Consider the following 20,224-nt stretch of genomic DNA (forward strand, 5'->3'; position numbering starts at 1 on the left):
GGGGCCAATTCGGCAGACCACTGCTCTCTCCCATTGCCAGAGCCCCCTCAAAATCCCTCCTCCTCCAGGAGGCCTTCTGCAATTAACTTCAAAGACCTGGGTCCGACCAGCCCAGCCTCCCCCTCCGGCACCCAGGTCCACCCTCTCCCCCTTTCCTGCACTTGTGTGCACATGAACCGTCAAATATTTATTCTGAGTGTTCCACGTGCAAATATTTGTATGCCTGTCTCCCTGCTACAGTCTAGGGCCCTGGGGACGTGGAACAGATCTTGTGCTTCTGTTGGCATTCAATCAATACCTAATAAGCACCTACTCCTTTTAGAGCACTGTACTACACGTTTGGGAGGGCACCCTACACTGAGTAGATAGAATCTCTGCCTTCAGAGAGCTTACAGACTACTAGGGGAGACAGATGCTAAAATAAGTTCCAGGTAGGAGGAAGCAATGGAGGAGAAAGATCTCTACATGAGTGCTGTGGTGGAGGCAGGTGGAGGAAGTGATAAGGTGATAAAGATGGGCTGAGGTGGCAGAAGCCAGGAAATAGTGTTGGAAGATCAATCAAACTATTGAGTGCTTACTGTGTGCAGGGCACTGTACTAAGCACATGGGAGAGTATGATATAACAGATGAGAGATTAATCCCATCAAATCATATTTACGGAGTGCTTACTCTGTGCACAGCAGTGTATTAAGTGCTCGGGAGAGTACAATATAACCGACTTGGAAGGAAAGTTCCCTGCCCACAAGGAGCTTAAGATCTAGAGGGGGAGGCAAACAAAATAAATAAATTACAGGTCCTTCAGTCAGTCAATCGTACTTACTGAGTGCTTATTGTGTGCAGAGCATTCCTCCAAGTCCTTGAGAACAGACACATTCCTTGTCCATGATGAGCTTACAGTCAGACATTAATATAAGTAAATGAATTACAGATATGTACAAGTGCTGTGGGGCTGGGAGGGGGGAGGAATGAAGGGAGCAAGTCAGGGCGACGTAGAAGGGATTGGGAGAAGAGGAAAGGAGGGCTTAATCAGGGAAGGCCTCTTGGAGGAGATGTGTCTGCAATAAGGCTTTGAAGGTGAGGAGAGAAACTGCTCGTAGGATATGAGGAGGGACGGTGTTCCGGGCCAGAGGCAGGACGTGGGAGAGAGGTCAGTGGCTAGACAGCGGTGATCGAGGTACAACGAGAAGGTTAGCATTAGAAGAGTGAAGTGTGCAGACTGTGCTGCAGTAGGAGAGTAACAAAGTGAGGTAGGAAGGGACACGGTGATCAAGTGCTTTAAATATATCTGCCCAAGTGCAGTGGGGCTGAGGGTGGGGTGAATAAAGGGTGCAAATCCAAGTGACGCGGAAAGGAGTGGGAGAAAGAAATGAGGGTTTAGTCAGGGAAGGCCTCTTGAAGATGTGCTTTTAATAAGGCTTTGGTTAATCAGGGAAGGCTCCCTGGAGGAGATGGGCTTGATTTCAGGCAGACTTTTGCAAGCAATTGGTACAGAACACTTTCCCCAGGGGGTGCCCAATAAATACCATCATCATCATCATCATCAATCGTATTTATTGAGCGCTTACTTACTATGTGCAGAGCACTGTACTAAGCGCTTGGGAAGTACAAATTGGCAACATATAGAGACAGTCCCTACCCAACAGTGGGCTCACAGTCTAAAAGTCTAAAATACCAGGGAAAATGGCACGTCTTCCAACAAACCTTCCCCAGGTGGCCCCCAGCCCGCCATGTCATACAAACCATCAGCCTCTACTACTTTAATTTATGCCCATCCTTGGCACTCTTGCGTACATGTTTATGCAGCTCTTTATTGTAACTACTTGATACATAAACATGTCTGCATCCCTTTTTTGAGCAGGGAACATGTTTTGGGCTCCTGTTGACTTTTTTGAGTGCTTTGTACATTGCATTGCAGCCAGTGGACATTCAGAGGACATTCAGAGTACTTACAACTACTAAAACTAACAACATTCATTGTCAGATTTGTGAAGCACTTGGGAGTCACTCAAGTTTCCTCCTTTGTAAAACGGGGATTCAGTACCTGCTCTCTCTCCTACTTAGACTGTGAGCCCTTCCCATGGGACAGGGACTGAGTCTGACCTGATGATCTCGTATCTACCCTAGAGTTTAGTACAGTGCCTGGCACCAAGTAAGCGCTCAACAAATACCACTAAAACAAACTCAAGGCTCAGTTCTGGGGCCCCTTCCTTCCTCCATCTACACCCAGTCCCTCAGAGAGCTCACTGACTCCCACAACTTCAACTTCCAGCTCTATGCGGATGATTCCCAAATCTCCCTCTCCAGGCCTGATCTCGCTCCTTTCCTGAAGTCTCACATCTCCTCCTGCCTTCAGGACATCTCTACTTGGATGGCCTGCTGACACCTCAATCTTAACATGTTCTGTTTTGGACATCTTCTCACCCAAACCCTATCTTCCTCATGACTTTCCCATCACCGTATGCAACAATCAATCAATCAATCAATCGTATTTATTGAGCGCTCACTGTGTGCAGAGCACTGTACTAAGCGCTTGGGAAGTACAAGTTGACAACATATAGAGACGGTCCCTACCCAACAGTGGGCTCACAGTCTAGAAGCCAACACCAACATCTGCCACGTCTCAACTCATCTCTCTCATTCAAACAACATAATCAATCTGTCACCAGATCCTGTTGGTTCAACCTTTACACTGCTAAAATCTGCCCTTTCCTCTCCATTTAAAATGCTTCCGTGTTAATCTAAGCATCTATCCTATGTGTAGTCCGCCTTGACTACACATCAGCCTCCTCACTGACCTCCCTGCCTCTTGCCATTCCAGTCCATAATTCACTCTGCTGCCTGAATTTTTCTACAAAAACATCCTGTCCAAGTTTCTCCACTCCTCAAGAACCTCTGTTGGTTGCCCATCCACTTCCACATCCAACAAAAACTCCTTTCCGTCGGCTTTAAAGCTCTCAATGACTTTGCCCTCTCTTACCTCTCCTCGCTGCTCTCCCACAATAATCCAGCCCACACACTGCTCTCGGCTAATGACAACCTACTCGCTGTCCCTCGATCTCGTCTGCTTCATCGTTCCCTCTGGCCTGGAACTCCCTTCTTCTTATCTGACACACCACTGCTTCCCCCACAGTCAAAGTCTTATTAAAAGCACCTCTCCCGAAAGAGGCCTTCCCTGACTACAGTTTCATTTCCTCTACTCCCTCTTCCTTCTGCATCAGCCTTGCACTTGGATTATTTTGTCAGCCCCACTTATGTATATATCCATAATTCATTTATATTAATGTCTGTCTCTCCTTCCAGGGTTTAAGATCCTTGTGGGAAGGGAACATGAACATTCAGTCATTCATTCAATCGTATTTATTGAGGACTTACTGTGTGCAGAGCACTGTACTAAGCGCTTGGGAAGTACAAGTTGGCAACATATAGAGACGGTCCCTACCCAACAGCAGGCTCACAGTCTAGAAGGGGGAGACACACAACAAAACAAAACATATTAACAAAATAAAATCAATAGAATAAATATGTACAAGTAAAATAGAATAATAAATATGTACAAACATATATACAGGTGCTGTGAGGAGGGGAAGGAGGTAAGGCAGGGGGGATGGGGAGGGGGAGGAGGGGGAGAGGAAGGAGGGGGCTCAGTCTGGGAAGGCCTCCTAGAGGAGGTGGGCTCTCAGTAGGGCTTTGAAGGAGGAAGAGAGCTAGCTTGGCGGATGTGCGGAAGGAGGGCATTCCAGGCCAGGGGGAGGATGTGGGCCGGGGGTCGACGGCGGGACAGGCGAGAACGAGGCCTAACGGTGAGGAGATTAGCGGCAGAGGAGCGGAGGGTGCGGGCTGGGCTGGACAAGGAAAGAAGGGAGGTGAGGTAGGAGGGGGCGAGGGGATGGAGAGCCTTGAAGCCGAGAGTGAGGAGTTTTTGCCTGATGCGTAGGTTGATTGGTAGCCACTGGAGATTTTTGAGGAAGGGAGTAACATGCCCAGGGCGTTTCTGCACAAAGATGATCCGGGCAGCAGCGTGAAGTATAGACTGAAGTGGGGAGAGACAGGAGGATGGGAGATCAGAGAGGAGGCTGATGCAGTAACATGTGTACCAACTCTTACTTTGTACTCTCCCAAGCACTAAGTACAGTGCTCTGCACACAGAACTGTAGTAATAAATCTGACTGATTAATAAATGACAAACACCGTACTAAGCACTGGGTCAGACACAAGATCATCAGGTCAGACACGGCCCCTGTCCTCCATGGTGGGGGGCAGGGGGGAGAAGAGGGCACAGCTAAGGAGAAGGTACAACAAATATTTGTTAACCCCCTCCCATCTCACCTTGTTGATCTCCTACTTCAACAGCCCATATACTCCACTCCTCTAATGCCAACCTATTCACTATACCTCGATCTCAACTTTCCCCCTGACAACCCCTAGCATGTGTTCACGTTCGGGCCTGAAACTCCCTCCCTCTTCATATCCCACAGTCTACCCCATTCCCCACCTTCAAAACCCCCCTAAGATCCCATCTCCTCCAAGAGACCTTCCCCAACTAAGCCCCCATTTCCCTATTGGCCCTCTCCTCTGCTTGGCCCATTTGCTTAGATCTGTGACCTTTAAAGCAGTTGATATTTACCCCACCTTCAACCCAACACAGCACTTCTGTTCGTAACTTTATACGCTCCCATTTCCCCAATCTGTAGTTATTTCAACGTCTGTCTCCCGCTTTAGACTGTAAGCTCTTAGCGGGGAGGGATCATGGCTACCAACTCTATTGTACTGTACTCTCCAAAGTCCTTAGTAAGTGCTCTGAGCACAGTAAGCAACAATAAATACCGTTGCTTGATTTATCCCCAAATTGCAGATGAGGGAACTGAGTCCCAAAGAAGAAGTGACTTGCCCAGGGTCACACAGCACACAAGTGACGGAGCTGGGATGAGAGCCCCCAACCCTCCAGACTTCCAAGGGCAGGGAGGGGATACCCCGGAGATCGGGAGTCCCCTAGCCCCCCACACTTCCAGGGGCAGGGAGGGGGGAATCCTCCTGGGTCAAAAGCCCCCAACCCCCCACAACTCCAGGGACAGGGAGGTAGGATCCCTCTGGGGTCAGGTGCCACCCAGCTCCACATCTCCAGGAGCAGGGAGGGAGTCTCCCTGGAGTCAGGAGTCCCCCCAGCCCCCTCTCCCAACTCCAGGGACAGGGAAGAGATCCCTCCAGGGTCAGGGGTGCTGACCCCGACCCCCTGACCCTTTTCATTCATTCTGTGAGCCCACTGTTGGGTAGGAACTGTCTCTATATGTTGCCAAGCTGTACTTCCCAAGCGCTTAGTACAGTGCTCTGCACATAGTAAGCGCTCAATAAATACAATTGATGACGACGATGATTCATTCAGTTGTATTTATTGAGCGCTTCCTGTGTGCAGAGCACTGTACTAAGCGCTTGGGAAGTACAACTTGGCAACATAGAGAGACAGTCCCTACCCAACAGCGGGCTCACAGTATAGAAGGGGGAGACAGACAACAAAACAAAATATATTAACAAAATAAAATAAATAGAATAAATATGTACACGTAAAATAGAGTAATAAATATGTCATATACACATATACACAGGTGCTGTGGGGAGGGGAAGGAGGTAAGGCGGGGCTTTGGAGGGGGACCCTTCACACCTCCAAGGGTTGAGAGGGGGTTCCCTCGGGGCCCCCCGCCAACCCCCAATCTCCAGATGCAGGGAAAAGGGTCCCTCTGGGGTCAGGAGCTCCCCCAGCCACCCCCGACACACCCAGGGGCAGGGAGGGAGCGGGGTCCCCCGGGCTAGGAGCCTCCAATCAATCAATCAATCAATCAGTCGTATTTTTTGAGCACTTACTGTGTGCAGAGCACTGTACTAAGCGCTTGGGAAGTACAAGTTGGCAACATATAGAGCCAGTCCCTACCCCACAGTGGGCTCACAGTCTAAAAGGGGGAGACAGGGGCTCTGGAAAAGCAGCGCGGCTCAGTGGAAAGAGCCCAGGCTTTGGAGTCAGAGGTCACGGGCTCAAACCCCGTCTCTGCCAATTGTCAGCTGTGGGACTTCGGGCAAGTCACTTCAATCAATCAATCGCATTTATTGAGCGCTTACTGTGTGCAGAGCAGTGTACTAAGCGCTTGGGAAGTCCATGTTGGCAACATATAGAGATGGTCCCTACCCCAACAGTGGGCTCACAGTCTAGAAAGGGGAGACAGAGAACAAAACAAAACATATTCACAAAATAAAATCAATAGAATAGATATGTACAAGCAAAATAAATACAGTAATAAATATGTACAAACATATATGCATATATAAAGGTTAATAAATGCCGTCAAAAAAAAATAGTGATGACTGAATGATCATTATTATTGGGGGATAATAATGATGACTGAATGATCATTATTATGGGGGGGTCACGGGCCTGGGGGTCACGGGGGTCACAGGCCTGGGGGTCAATCAATCAATCAATCGCATTTATTGAGCGCTTACTGTGTGCAGAGCACTGTACTAAGCGCTTGGGAAGTCCAAGTTGGCAACATATAGAGACGGTCCCTACCCACTTCACTTCTCCGGGCCTCAGTTACCTCATCTGTAAAATGGGGATTGAGACTGTGAGCCCCCGTGGGACAACCTGATCACTTTGTAGCCTCCCCGGCGCTTAGAACGGTGCTTTGCACATAGTAAGCGATTAATAAATGCCATTATTATTATTATTCTGGGGAAGGAGGGCGGTCCCCCAGGCCAGGAGACCCCAATCGTCTCCACCCCTCCCGGGGCGGAGAGGGGGGTTCCCCCGGGGTCGGGAGCCCCTCAACCCCCCACACCACCACCGGCCCTCCACACGTGCAGGGGAGGGGGGGCCCCCCACAGTCCAGGGGCAGGAAAGGAGAGGGCACAGCCCGGGCCGCGGGGGCGGGGGCGGGGGGATCTAGAGGATGAAGCCCGCTAACGGCCCGCACTCAATCAATCAATCAATCGTATTTATTGAGCGCTTACTGTGTGCAGGGCACTGTACTAAGCGCTTGGGAAGTACAAGTTGGCAACATATCATCATCATCAATCGTATTTATTGAGCTCTCACTGTGTGCAGAGCACTGTACTAAGCGCTTGGGAAGTACAAGTCGGCAACACATAGAGACGGTCCCTACCCAACAGTGGGCTCACAGTCTAAAAGGGGGAGACAGAGAACAAAACCAAACATACTAACAAAATAAAATAGAATAGATAGGTACAAGTAAAATAGAGTAATAAATATGTACAAACATATATACATATATACAGCTGCTGTGGGGAAGGGAAGGAGGTATGTTTGTACATATTTGTTACTCTATTTTACTTGTACATATCTATTTATTTTATTTTGTTAGTATGTTTGGTTTTGTTGTCCGTCTCCCCCTTTTAGACTGTGAGCCCACTGTTGGGTAGGGACTGTCTCTAGATGTTGCCAGCTTGTACTTCCCAAGCGCTTAGTCCAGTGCTCTGCACACAGTAAGCGCTCAATAAATACGCTTGATGATGATGATGACGAGGGGGAGAGGAAGGAAGGGGCTCAGTCTGGGAAGGCCTCCTGGAGGAGGTGAGCTCTCAGTACTCACAGTCAGTCGGTCGGTGGGTCGGTGCTCGTCCCTCCCCGCGGCTCCGGCGGCCACATCAGCACAGGAACCCGGTGGAGGCCGCGCCCCCTCCCCCCTCCCCTGGCCCCGCCCCCTCGGCCGTCCCGGACCAATAGGGAGCGGGCGTCCCGACGAGACAGGCCGCCGGGCCAATGGGCGCTCCGATCAGCTGGGCGTTGCCGGGGGAACCGTCCGGGCCCGCGGAGCCGGCCTCCCCTCCCTCGCCCGTTGGGCGGCGCAGGCCCCCGACTCGGGCCGGGGCCAATCGGCGCTGGGGAGGCCGGGGAGGCCCCGCCCCCTCCCAGGCTCGTCCAATCAGGGCGGCGGAAGGGGCCGGCGCCAGCGCAGCGCCATCCGGCGGCCGCTGGGGGCCTAGCACTGGACGGAAGCCGAGGGGCCGTGGCCTATCATCATCGTCCTCATCAATCGTATTTATTGAGCGCTTACTATGTGCAGAGCACTGGACTAAGCGCTTGGGAAGTACAAGTTGGCAACATATAAAGACAGTCCCTACCCAACAGTGGGTTCACAGTCTAAAAGGGGGAGACAGAGAACAAAACCCTACATACTAACAAAATAAAATAAATAGAATAGATATGTACAAGTAAAATAAATAGAGTAATAAATATGTACAAACATATATACATATATACAGGTGCTGTGGGGAAGGGAAGGAGGTAAGATGGGGATGGAGGGGGAGAGGAAGGAAGGGGCTCAGTCTGGGAAGGCCTCCTGAAGGAGGTGAGCTCTCAGCAGGGCCTTGAAGGGACGAGTCGTGGCTTCTAACGTCCACTCCGCCGCTTGCCTTATTTATAATATTTATTTATTTTACTTGTATCTATCTATTCTATTTATTTTATTTTGTTAGTATGTTTGGTTTTGTTCTCTGTCTCCCCCTTTTAGACTGTGAGCCCACTGTTGGGTAGGGACTGTCTCTATATGTTGCCACTTGGACTTCCCAAGTGCTTAGTACAGTGCTCTGCACACAGTAATTGCTCAATAAATACGATTGATTGATTGATTGATTGCCTGCTCTGTGACTCGGGGACTGTCACTGCGTGGCTCAGTGGAAAGAGCCCGGGCTTTGGAGTCAGAGGTCGTGGGTTCAAATCCTTACTCTGCCACTTGTCAGCCGTGTGACTTTGGGCAAGTCACTTCACTTCTCTGGGCCTCAGTTCCCTCATCTGGAAAATGGGGATTAAGACTGTGAGCCCCCCGTGGGACGAACTGATCACCTTATAACCCCCTCAGTGCTTAGAACAGTGGTTTGCACATAGTAAGCGCTTAATAAATGCTATCATTCTCCATCTCTATTACTCTATTTTACTTGTACATATCTATTCTATTTATTTTATTTTGTTAGTATGTTTGGTTTTGTTCTCTGTCTCCCCCTTTTAGACTGTGAGCCCACTGTTGGGTACGGACTGTCTCTATATGTTGCTGACTTGTACTTCCCAAGCGCTTAGTACAGTGCTCTGCACACAAGCGCTCAATAAATACGATTGATTGATTGATCATTATTATTATTATTCTCTGGGCCTCAGTTCCCCCATCTGGAAAATGGGGATGGAGACCATGGGCCCCCTGTGGGACAGGGACCTTGGCCAATCTCATTACCCCGTAGCTGCCCCAGCGCTTAGAACGTCATCATCACTCCAAAAAGTTGCATGCTAACCAAGACCTATTTCCTCTTATTTGGAAAGGATTTATGAAGACACATTCCAAAATAAATTTCTGTCCTTCGACGCTTAGCCCTTCCTCATATGCTATGTCTCCCACCCTCATTTTCAGGGTAATGTGATGCGGCACTTTCCTACTTTCCCAGACACTTTAGAGAAGCAGCGTGACTCAGTGGAAAGAGCATGGGCTTTGGAGTCAGAGGTCATGGGTTCAAATCCCAGCCCCACCACTTGTCAGCTGTGTGACTTTGGGCAAGTCACTTAACTTTTCTGTGCCTCAGTTACCTCATCTGTAAAATGGGGATGAAGCCTGTGAGCCCCCCGTGAGACAACCTGATCACCTTGTAACCCCCCAGCGCTTAGAACAGTGCTTTGCACATAGTAAGAGCTTAATACGTGCCATCATTGTTATTATTTCCTGGATACCATTTAAAAAGAAGTACTAGAGAAGGAGTGCTTGGCTATCTGTCTCCCTCCTTCTAGACTGTGAGCCTGTTGTTGGGTAGGGATTGTCTCTGTTGCTGAATTGTACTTTCCAAGCACTTAGTACAGTGCTCTGCACACAGGAAGTGCTCAATAAATACAATTGAATGAATGAATGAATGAGGAAAATGGGGCTTAATCCGAGATGGCCTCTTGGAGGAGATGCACCTTCAGTAGGGCTTTGAAGAGGGGAAGAGTGATTGTTCGGGGGTGGGTGAAATGGGTGTGGAGACATGAGAGGAAGGACAGGAGCAGAGTGGCTCCTCTGAGGCCCCAGCCCACTTGCCACAGCCAGGCCACTGAGAGGTACTATGGCTGGAGGTTTAAAGGTGGGGTCATTCATTTATTCAATCATACTTATTAAGTGCTTACTGTGTGCAGAGCACTGTACTAAGCGCTTAGGGCACTGAGGGGTTCTCTGGCTGGAGGTCAAAGGTAGGATCACTGAGGGATGCTCAAGAAACGTGGCCTAGTGGATAGAACACGGGCCTAGGAGTCAGAAGGACCTGAGTTCGAATTCCGGCTCTGCCACCTGTCTGTTGCGTGACCTTGGGCAAGTCACTTAACTTCTCAGTTCCCTCATCTGTAAAATGGGATTAAACTCATGAGCCCTATGTGGGACAGGGACTGTGTCCAACCCTATTAGCTTCTTTCTCCTTCAGCGCTTAGAACAGTGCTTGGAACATAGCGCTTAACAAAAACCACAAATATCATTTTATTATTATCATCATCATCAATCGTATTTATTGAGCGCTTACTGTGTGCAGAGCACTGTACTAAGCGCTTGAGAAGTACAAGTTGGCAACACATAGAGACAGTCCCTACCCAACAGTGGGCTCACAGTCTAAAAGGGGGAGACAGAGAACAAAACCAAGCATATTAACAAAATAAAATAAATAGAATAGACATAAAATAAATAGAATAGATTAATATTATTATTATCATCATTATTATTAACTCCACCAGACCACAGACCTCCATTGTCTCTTAACAATAGTAATGATGGTGATGGGATTTATTTAGGCTTTACAATTTGCCAAGCATTGTGCTGAGCACTGGGGTAGATCCAAGTTAACCAGAGTGGACACAGTCCCTGTGGCACAAAGGATTCACCATCTGAAAGGGGAGGGAGAGCAAGAATTGCACCCCCATTTTACAGGTGAGTAAACAGAAATAAAGAAGTTAAGTGCCTTACCCAAAGTCACCCAGCAGGTAAGTGACAGAGCCAGGGCCCCTGATTTAGAGTCCCATGCGCTCTCCACTAGGTTATGCCGCCTTCTGAAAATCCACCTTCTCCAGGAGGCCTTCCTGATCAATCAGTGGGACTTATTGAGCACTTCCTGTGTGCAATGCACTGTTTTTGTTGTTTTAATTGTTTAGGCACTGTCCTAAGCACTGAGGTAGATACAAACTAATCCGTTTGGACGCAGTCCCTCTCCCAAATGGGGCTCCGAGTCTTCATCCCCGTTTTGCAGATGAGGTAACTGAGGCATGGAGAAGGTGAGTGACTTGCCTAAGGTCCCACAACAGACAAGTGGCGGGGCTGGGATTAGAACCCGAGTCTTTCTGACTCCCAGGCCCGTGCTATTCCTGCCCTCCAGGATTTTACAATCTAATCTTTCTTTGTGCAGAAACACTATGGGCGTGTTACTCCCCTCCTCAAAAATCTCCAGTGGCTGCCAATCAATCTGCGCATCAGGCAAAAACTCCTCACCCTGGGCTTCAAGGCTGTCCATCCCCTCACCCCCTCCTCCCTCCCCTCCCTTCTGTCCTTCTCCAGCCCAGCCCGCACGCTCCGCTCCTCCGCCGCTAATCTCCTCACCGTTAGGCCTCGTTCTCGCCTGTCCCGCCATCGACCCCCGGCCCACGTCCTCCCCCGGGCCTGGAATGCCCTCCCTCCCCACATCCACCAAGCTAGCTCTCTTCCTCCCTTCAAGGCCCTACTGAGAGCTCACCTCCTCCAGAAGGCTTTCCCAGACTGAGCCCCCTCCTTCCTCTCCCCCTCCACCCCCCATCCCCCTGGCCTTACCTCCTTCCCCTCCCCACAGCACCTGTATATATTTTTGTGCAGATTTATTACTCCATTTATTTTACTGGTACATATTTACTATTCTATTTATTTTATTTTGTTAATATGTTTTGTTTTGTTGTCTGTCTTCCCCTTCTAGACTGTGAGCCTGCTCTTGGGTAGGGACCGTCTCTATATGTTGCCAACTTGAACTTCCCAAGCGCTTAGTACAGTGCTCTGCACACAGTAAGCGCTCAATAAATACGACTGAATGAATGAATGAATAAATGAGATGGTAGCGGAAGCAACAGAGTCAAAGGATATGTTCATCAGAGTTCAAGAGTACAGGGAGAGTTGCTAGGGGCATGAGCAAGGGAGAGAAGGGTGGGGAGAGGAGAGGTGAGTGAGGGAAGGCTTCCTGGAAGAGATGTGATTCAGTCACTCATTCATTCAATCGTATTTATTGAGCGCTTACTTTGTGCAGAACACTGTACTAAGCGCTTGGGAAGTACAAGTTGGCAACATATAGAGATGGTCCCTACCCAACAGTGGGCTCACAGTCTAGAAGGGGGAGACAGAGAACAAAACAAAACATATTAACAAAATAAAATAAATAGAATATGTACAAGTAAAATAAATAGAGTAATAAATACGTACAAACATATATACATATATACAGGTGCTGTGGGAAGGGAAGGAGGTAAGGCGGGGGTGATGGGGAGAGGGAGGAGGGAGAGAGGAAGGAGGGGGCTCAGTCTGGGAAGGCCTCCTGGAGGAGGTGAGCTCTCAGTAGGGCTTTGAAGGGAGGAAGAGAGCTAGCTCGGCTAGCTAGGGAGGGCATTCTAGGCCAGGGGGATGACGTGGGCCGGGGGTCGACGGCGGGACAGGTGAGAACGAGGCCTAACGGTGAGGAGATTAGCGGCAGAGGAACCGAGGGTGCGGGCTGGGCTGGAGAAGGAGAGAAGGGAGGTGAGGTAGGAGGGGGCAAGGTGATGGACAGCCTTGAAGCCGAGGGTGAGGAGTTTCTGCCTGATGCGTAGGTTGATTGGTAGCCACTGGAGATTTTTGTGGAATGTTAGTAGGGCTTTGAAGATTCAGGAGAGCAGTGGTCTGTCCACTGTGAGTGGGGAGGGAGAGGATAGTGTCAGAAGAAAGTGAGGTTAGAAGGTAGTTCCAGGAGAAGGGGGTGGTCCACAGTGTCAAAGGCAGCTGAGAAGCTGGAGAGGATTGCTAGGGTGTGGAGGCCACCGGATTTGGCGAGAAGGAAGTAGGTGGTGGTGGTTGAGAACAGCCCATGTGCCTCCTCCCATGTTTGCCCAAACTCCTCCAACCTGCTCTTGGCAACCACATCCGCTTCCCTCTCTGCCAACTCTCCTCTGCCCCTCCATCAGGTGTTTGGCCCTGCCTTGCACTGAGACTACCCTCTCTGAGGGCAGCAGGGACCTCCTAATATTAAATTAGTGCTAAGCACTGGGGTAAGATATAAGACCATCAGGTCCGATACAGTCTCTGTCCCACACTGGGTTCACAGATGACCACCAGGTATTGAATCCCCATTTTACAGATGAGGTAACCGAGGCACAGAGAATAATAATGTTGGTATTTGTTAAGCGCTTACTTATGTTCCAAGCACTGTTCTAAGCGCCGGGGTAGATACAAGGTAATCAGGTTGTCCCACATGGGGCTCACAGTCTTCATCCCCATTTTACAGATGAGGTAACTGAGGCCCAGAGAAGTTAAGTGACTTGCCCAAAGTCACACAGCTGACAAGTGGCGGAGCCGGGGTTTGAGCCCACGACCTCTGACTCCAAAGCCTGTGCTGTTTCCACTGAGCCACTAGTGCTTCCCCTAGAGAAGTGAAGTGACTTGCCTAAGGTCACACAGCTGACTAGTGGCAGGGCCAGAATTAGAACCCAGGTCCTCTGACTCCCTGGCCCGGGCTCTTTCTGCTAGGCTGTGCTGTTTCTCGTAGCCAAATCCCACCAGCTCTACTCCAACCTCATCCTCCTGGACCTCTAGTTCCCCTTGGGGCCTGGTCCACCCCCTTTTCCTGGAAACCTGCTTTAACCTTGACTTCAATGGCCCGGGGTTCATTCATTCAGTCAGTCAGTCATATTTATTGAGCGCTTACTGTGTGCAGAGCACTGTACTAAGCGCTTGGAAAGTACAATGCGGCAACAGATAGAGACAACCCCTACCCAACAATGGGATCACAGTCTAGAAGGAGAAGATAGACAACAAAACAAAAACAAGTAGACGGGTATCAGTACCATCCAAATAGATAAATAGAATCATCGATATATACACATCATTAATAAAATAGGGTAATAAATATGTAGAACAGTGCTTTGCACATAGTAAGTGCTTAATAAATGCCATCATTATTATTATGTGTCAGCTGTGTAACTTTGGGCAAGTCACTTCACTTCCTTCCTTCCTCTCCCCCTCGTCCCCCCTCCATCCCCCTCATCTTACCTTCCTCCCTTCCCCACAGCACCTGTATATATGTTTGTACATATTTTTTACTCTATTTATTTTACTTGTACGTATCTATTCTATTTATTTTATTTTGTTAGTATGTTTGGTTGTGTTCTCTGTCTCCCCCTTTTAGACTGTGAGCCCACTGTTGGGTAGGGACTGTCTCTATATGTTGCCAACTTGTACTTCCCAAGTGCTTAGTACAGTGCTCTGCACACAGTAAGCGCTCAATAAATACGATTGATTGATTGATTGATTGATTGATTGATGTACAAATCTACACAAGTGCTGTGGGGAGGGGAAAAGGGTAGGGCAGAGGGAGGGAGTGGGGGTGATGGGGAGGGGCAGAGGAGCAGAGGAAATGGGAGGGCTCAGTCTGGGAAGGCCTCCTGGAGGAGGTGAGTGCTCAGTAGGGCTTTGAAGGGAGGAAGAGAGCTAGTTTGGCAGATGTGTGGAGGGATTGGGGGCATTCCAGGCCAGAGGAAGGACGTGGGACATGCGAGAATAAAGAACAGTGAGGAGGTTAGCAGCAGAGGAGTGGACTGTACGGGTTGGGCTGTAGGAGGAGAGAAGGGAGGTGAGGTAGGAGGGGGTGAAGTGACCATTTTGCATATGAGGGAACTGAGGCACGGCTGACAAGTGGCGGAGCCAGGATTGGAACCCATGACCTCTGACTCCCAAGCCCATGCTCTTTCCACTGAGCCATGCTGCTTCTCAAGCCTGTCATCATCATCAATCGTATTTATTGAGCACTTACTATGTGCAGAGCACTGTACTAAGCGCTTGGGAAGTACAAATTGGCACCATGTCACCTTGACATGGTGCTCAGCTTATCCCTCATTTGGTAACCTTGGCATTATCCTCAGCTCATCCTTCATCCAACCTGCGTATTCAATTTATCACCAAATCCTGGAGGTTTCATCTTCACATTTCTAAAATCCACACTTTCCTCTCCATCCAAACTGCTACCCCACAGCTCCAAGCACTTTTCCTAACCTGAAGGGATGGGAGTTTGGCTGGTTGTAGCGCATAGAGCACGAACCTGAGAGTCAGAAGGTTGTGTGGTCTAATCCCAGCTCTACCACTCGATTCCTGCATGGACTTGGGCAAATCACTTCACTTCTCTGTGCTTCAGTTCCCTCATCTGTAGGGTTGGAGTTGGGACCGTGGGGCCCTATGCGGGACGGGGACTGTGTCCAGCCCTATTTGCTTGTATCCAATCCAGTTAGTATAGTGCCTTGCACATAGGAAGCGCTTAACAAATACCATAATAATAATAATAATAATAATTACTAACAATAATGGGCTCATAATCCTGGCCCAGACCAGACACCGACCCTATTCCCTCGCCTCGATTCTCCTCCATCCTCCTCAACCAAATACTGGCCCTATTTCCCCTCCCCCTACAGCAAACATTTGGTCCTATTTCACCTCCAGGTAGGATCTTCGGAGCACATTCTTCACAGGTCCAAGTGCAGAGATGTCGCAGAATGGAGAGCAAGCTGGGGAAAAGAGGGCTCAATTGGGGAAGGTCTCTTGGAGGAGACTGACTTTGGAAGGTGGGGAGAGTAGCTGTCTGGTGTAGATGGAGCGGGGAGGAATTCCAGGCCAGAGGGAGGATATGGGAAGGGGGTCGGCAGTGAGCGAGGTAGCGCTAGAGGAGTGAAGCGTGCAGACTGGGTTGTAGTAGGAAATCAATGAAGTGAGGTAGGATAGGGTGAGTTGAAGGAGAGCGTTAAAACCGACGGTAAGGAGTATCTGTTTGATCCCCATTTTACAGATGAGGTGACTGAGGCACAGCGAACGTAAGTGACTTGCCCAGTATCACACAGCAGATTGAGAAAGGTAGATAAAGGGTCAGAACCCAGGTCCTCTGACTCCTGGGCTCGGGTTCTTACCACTAGACCCCGCGGATTCTTATTCTGAGGCATGTCTTCCTGTGAGAATGGGTTCCGCATGTTTACCATGGAGGAGAGCAGTAATATTACAATAATAACTGTACTTGTTAAGCCCTTACTATGTATCAAACACTGTTCTACGTTCTGGGGTAGATACAAGTTAATTCCCAGACTGAGCCCCCTCCTTCCTCTCCCCCTTCTTCCCCTCCCCATCCCCCCCACCTCACCTCCTTCCCCTCCCCACAGCACCTGTATATATGTATATATGTTTGTGCCTATTTATTATTCTATTTATTTTACTTGTACATATTTATTCTATTTATCTTATTTTGTTAATATGGTTTGTTATGTTGTCTGCCTCCCCCTTCTAGACTGTGAGCCCGCTGTTGGGTAGGGACCGTCTCTATATGTTGCCAACTTGTACTTCCCAAGCGCTTAGTACAGTGCTCTGCACACAGTAAGCACTCAATAAATACGATTGAATGAATGAATGAATGAATGGAGAGCCTTGAAGCTTTCCTCGCCAGCTCCCTGTCCCCAGAGTCATTCATTCATTCATTCAATCGTAGTTATTGAGCACTTACTGTGTGCAGAGCACTGGACTAAGTGCTTGGAAATCAATCAATCAGTCAATCAATCAATCCTATTTATGGAGCGCTTACTGTGTGCAGAGCACTGTACTAAGCGTTTGGGAAGTACAAGTTGGCAACATGTAGAGACAGTCCCTACCCAACAGTGGGCTCACAGTCTAGAAGGGGGAGACAGAGAACAAAACCAAACATACTAACAAAATAAAATAAATAGAATAGATATGTACAAGTAAAATAAATAAATAAATAAAGTAATAAATATGTACAAACATATATACATATATACAGGTGCTGTGGGAAAGGGAAGGAGGTAAGATGGGGGGATGGAGAGGGGGACGAGGGGGAGAGGAAGGAAGGGGCTCAGTCTGGGAAGGCCTCCTGGAGGAGGTGAGCTCTCAGTAGGGCCTTGAAGGGAGGAAGAGAGCTAGCTTGGCGGATGGGCAGAGGGAGGCCATTCCAGGCCCGGGGGATGACGTGGGCTGGGGGTCAATGGCGGGACAGGCGAGAACGAGGCCTAACGGTGAGGAGATTAGCGGCAGAGGAGCGGAAGGTGCGGGCTGGGCTGGAGAAGGACAGAAGGGAGGTGAGGTAGGAGGGGGCGAGGGGATGGACAGCCTTGAAGCCTAGGGTGAGGAGTTTCTGTACAATGCAGCAATAGAGACAATCCCTGCCCTCAATAGGCTCACAGTCCGGGCGGGGGCAGACAGACATCAATAAAAGTAAACAGGCATCAATATAAATAAATAGAATTATAGATATATACACATATACATAAGTGCTGTGGGGCGGGGAGAGGGTGGAAGAGCAAAGGGAGCGAGTCGAGGTGATGCAGAAGGGAGGGGGAGCCGAGGAAAAGGGGGCTTAGTCTGGGAAGGCTTCATGGAGGAGTTGCACCTTCTGTATGGCCCTGGCTCCCCCTGTCAGCCCTCCCCAGCTCTCTCTTCCACCCCCTACTCTCCAGATCTCCTCAGTTTTCCCCTCCTCCCTAGCCCCCCAGGCTCCCCCTCTCCTTCCCAGCCTCCTCCCCAGCTTCCTCCTCCCCCCTGCCCCTGTCTCCTCAGCTCCACCCTCCTCCTCAGCCCTCCCTGGCTCTCCAACTCCCTGCTCCACAGCCCCCCTGCTCTCCCTACCTTCCCCACAACCCCTGCCACATCTCCCTTTCCCAACTAGGGCTCATAGTCTTAATCCCCAGTTTTACAGATTAGGTAACTGAGGCTCAGAGAAATGAAGTGATTTGCCCAAGGTTGCACAGCAGACAAGTGAGAAGCAGCATTGCATAGTGGAAAGAGCATGGGCTTAGGAGTCAGAAGACATGGGTTCTAATTCCAGCTACGCCACTTTGCTGTGTGACCTTGAGCAAGCCATTTAACTTCTCTGTGCCTCAGTTACCTCATCTGTAAAATGGAGATTAAGACTGTGAGCCTCAAATGGGACAGCCTGTTTACCTGGTATCTACCCCTGTGTTTACAACAGTGCTTGGCACATAGTAAGTGCTTAATACAATAATAATAGTAATAATAAAGTGGCAGAGCTGGGATTAGAATACGGGTCCTCTGACTCCCAGTTTCAAGCTCTATCCACTAGACAACACTGCTTCTTATGCCTCTTATGCTGTTCTGGCCATGTTTCCTCACTCTTCAAGAACCTCCAGTGGTTGCCCATCCACCTTCGCATCAAACAGAAACTCTTCACCATGGGCTTTAAAGGCCTCAATCACCTTGCCCCCTCCTAACTCACCTCACTACCCTCCAACTACAATCCAGCCCACACACTTAGCTCCTCTAATGCTAACCTTCCCATCATACCTCAATCTTGTCTATCTCGTCTCGACCTCTCGCCCAAGTCCTGCCTCTGCCCTCCCTCTTCCTAATAATAATAATGATAATAATGGTATTTGTTAAGCGCTTACTATTCATTCATTCATTCATTCATTCAATCGTATTTATTGAGCACTTACTGTGTGCAGAGCACTGTACTAAGCGCTTGGGAAGCACAAGTCGGCAACATATAGAGACGGTCCCTACCCAATAAAGGACTCCCAGTCTAGAAGGGGGAGACAGACAAGCGCTGAGAAGGTTACAAGGTGATCAGGTTGTCCCAGAGGGGGCTCACAGTTTTCATCCCCATTTTACAGATGAGGTAACAGAGAAGTTAAGTGACTTGCCCAAAGTCACACAGCTGACAGTTGGCGGAGCCGGGATTTGAACCCATGACCTCTGACTCCAAAGCCCATGTTCTTTCCACTGAGCCACGCTGCTTCTCAGCCGACAGATGATCACTCTCCCCAACTTCAAAGCCTTATTAAAGGCACATTTTCTCCAAGAGGCCTTCCCTGACTAAGCCCTTATTTCCTCTTCTCCCACTCCCTCTTGTGTTGCCCTAAATTGCTCCCTTTATTCGCTAGCCCCTTTATGTCCATATCCATGATTTATTTATATTAATGTCTATCTCCCTCTCTAAACTGTAAGCTCGTTTTGGGCTGGGAATGTGTCTGCTATTTTGTTGTGTTGTACTCTCCCAAATGTTCAGTACAGTGCTCTGCACACAGTAAGCACTCAATAGATGGCTGATTGATTGCTCGATTGCAGGGGCTGTGTCTAATTCCTATCTGTGTACTGTTTCCCAGTGGTTAGTACAGTGCTATGCTTGCAGTAAGCACTTAATTACAACTACTACCACTATTCCTGATACTATTACTATTACACTCCTCAAGAACCTCCATCCACCCCCGCATCAAACAGAAACTCCTTACCATCGACTCAATCACCTTGCCCCCTCCTACCTCGCCTCGTTTCTCTCCTACTTCAGCCCAGTCCACATACTTTGGCCCTCTAATGCTGACCCTCTCGGTGTACCTCGAACTTGTCGATCTCTCTGCCGACTTCTGGCCCATGTTCTGCCTCTGGCCTGGAATGCCTTCCCTCCTCATATCTGACAGACAATTACTCTTAAGACTTATGAAGGCACATCTCCTCCAATAATAATAATGATAATGATGGCATTTATTAAGTGCTTACTATCTGCAAAGCACTGTCCTAAGCGCTGGTGAGGTTACAAGGTGATCAGGTTGTCCCACGGGGGGCTCACAGTCTTCATCCCCATTTTCCAGATGAGGTAACTGAGGCACAGAGAAGTTAAGTGACTTGCCCGAAGTCACACAGCTGACAGTTGGCGGAGCTGGGATTTGAAACCCTGATCTCTGACTCCAAAGCCCATGTTCTTTCCACTGAGCCACGCTGCTTCTCTAAGAAGGTCTCCAAGAGACCTTCCCTGCTAAGCCTTCCTTTCCTATTCTTCCACTCCCTTCTGCATCACCCTGACTGCTCCCGTTATTCCTCCCCAACCCACCAGCCCCACCGCACTTATGTACATATCTCTTATTTATTTATTTATAGTAATGTCTATTTCCCCCTCTAAACTGAAAGCTTGTTGTGGGCAGGAAATGTGTCTGTTGGACTGTTATACCGTACTCTCC

General features: G+C 49.1%; 1 protein-coding gene across 1 annotated transcript in view; it reads right to left on the reverse strand.

The window, feature by feature from the left end:
* GOLGB1 (golgin B1) overlaps nucleotides 1–7,617 on the reverse strand; it is a 41,834-nt gene extending 34,217 nt beyond the window's left edge. Inside the window, exon 1 of the mRNA XM_038746882.1 lies at nucleotides 7,596–7,617. The gene's annotated coding sequence lies outside the window, so the exon portion shown is untranslated. The remainder of the gene's footprint in view (nucleotides 1–7,595) is intronic.
* Between the last annotated feature and the right edge of the window lie 12,607 nt (nucleotides 7,618–20,224).

Source organism: Tachyglossus aculeatus, chromosome 1, assembly GCF_015852505.1.
Source record: "Tachyglossus aculeatus isolate mTacAcu1 chromosome 1, mTacAcu1.pri, whole genome shotgun sequence".
Classification (NCBI taxonomy): domain Eukaryota; kingdom Metazoa; phylum Chordata; class Mammalia; order Monotremata; family Tachyglossidae; genus Tachyglossus; species Tachyglossus aculeatus.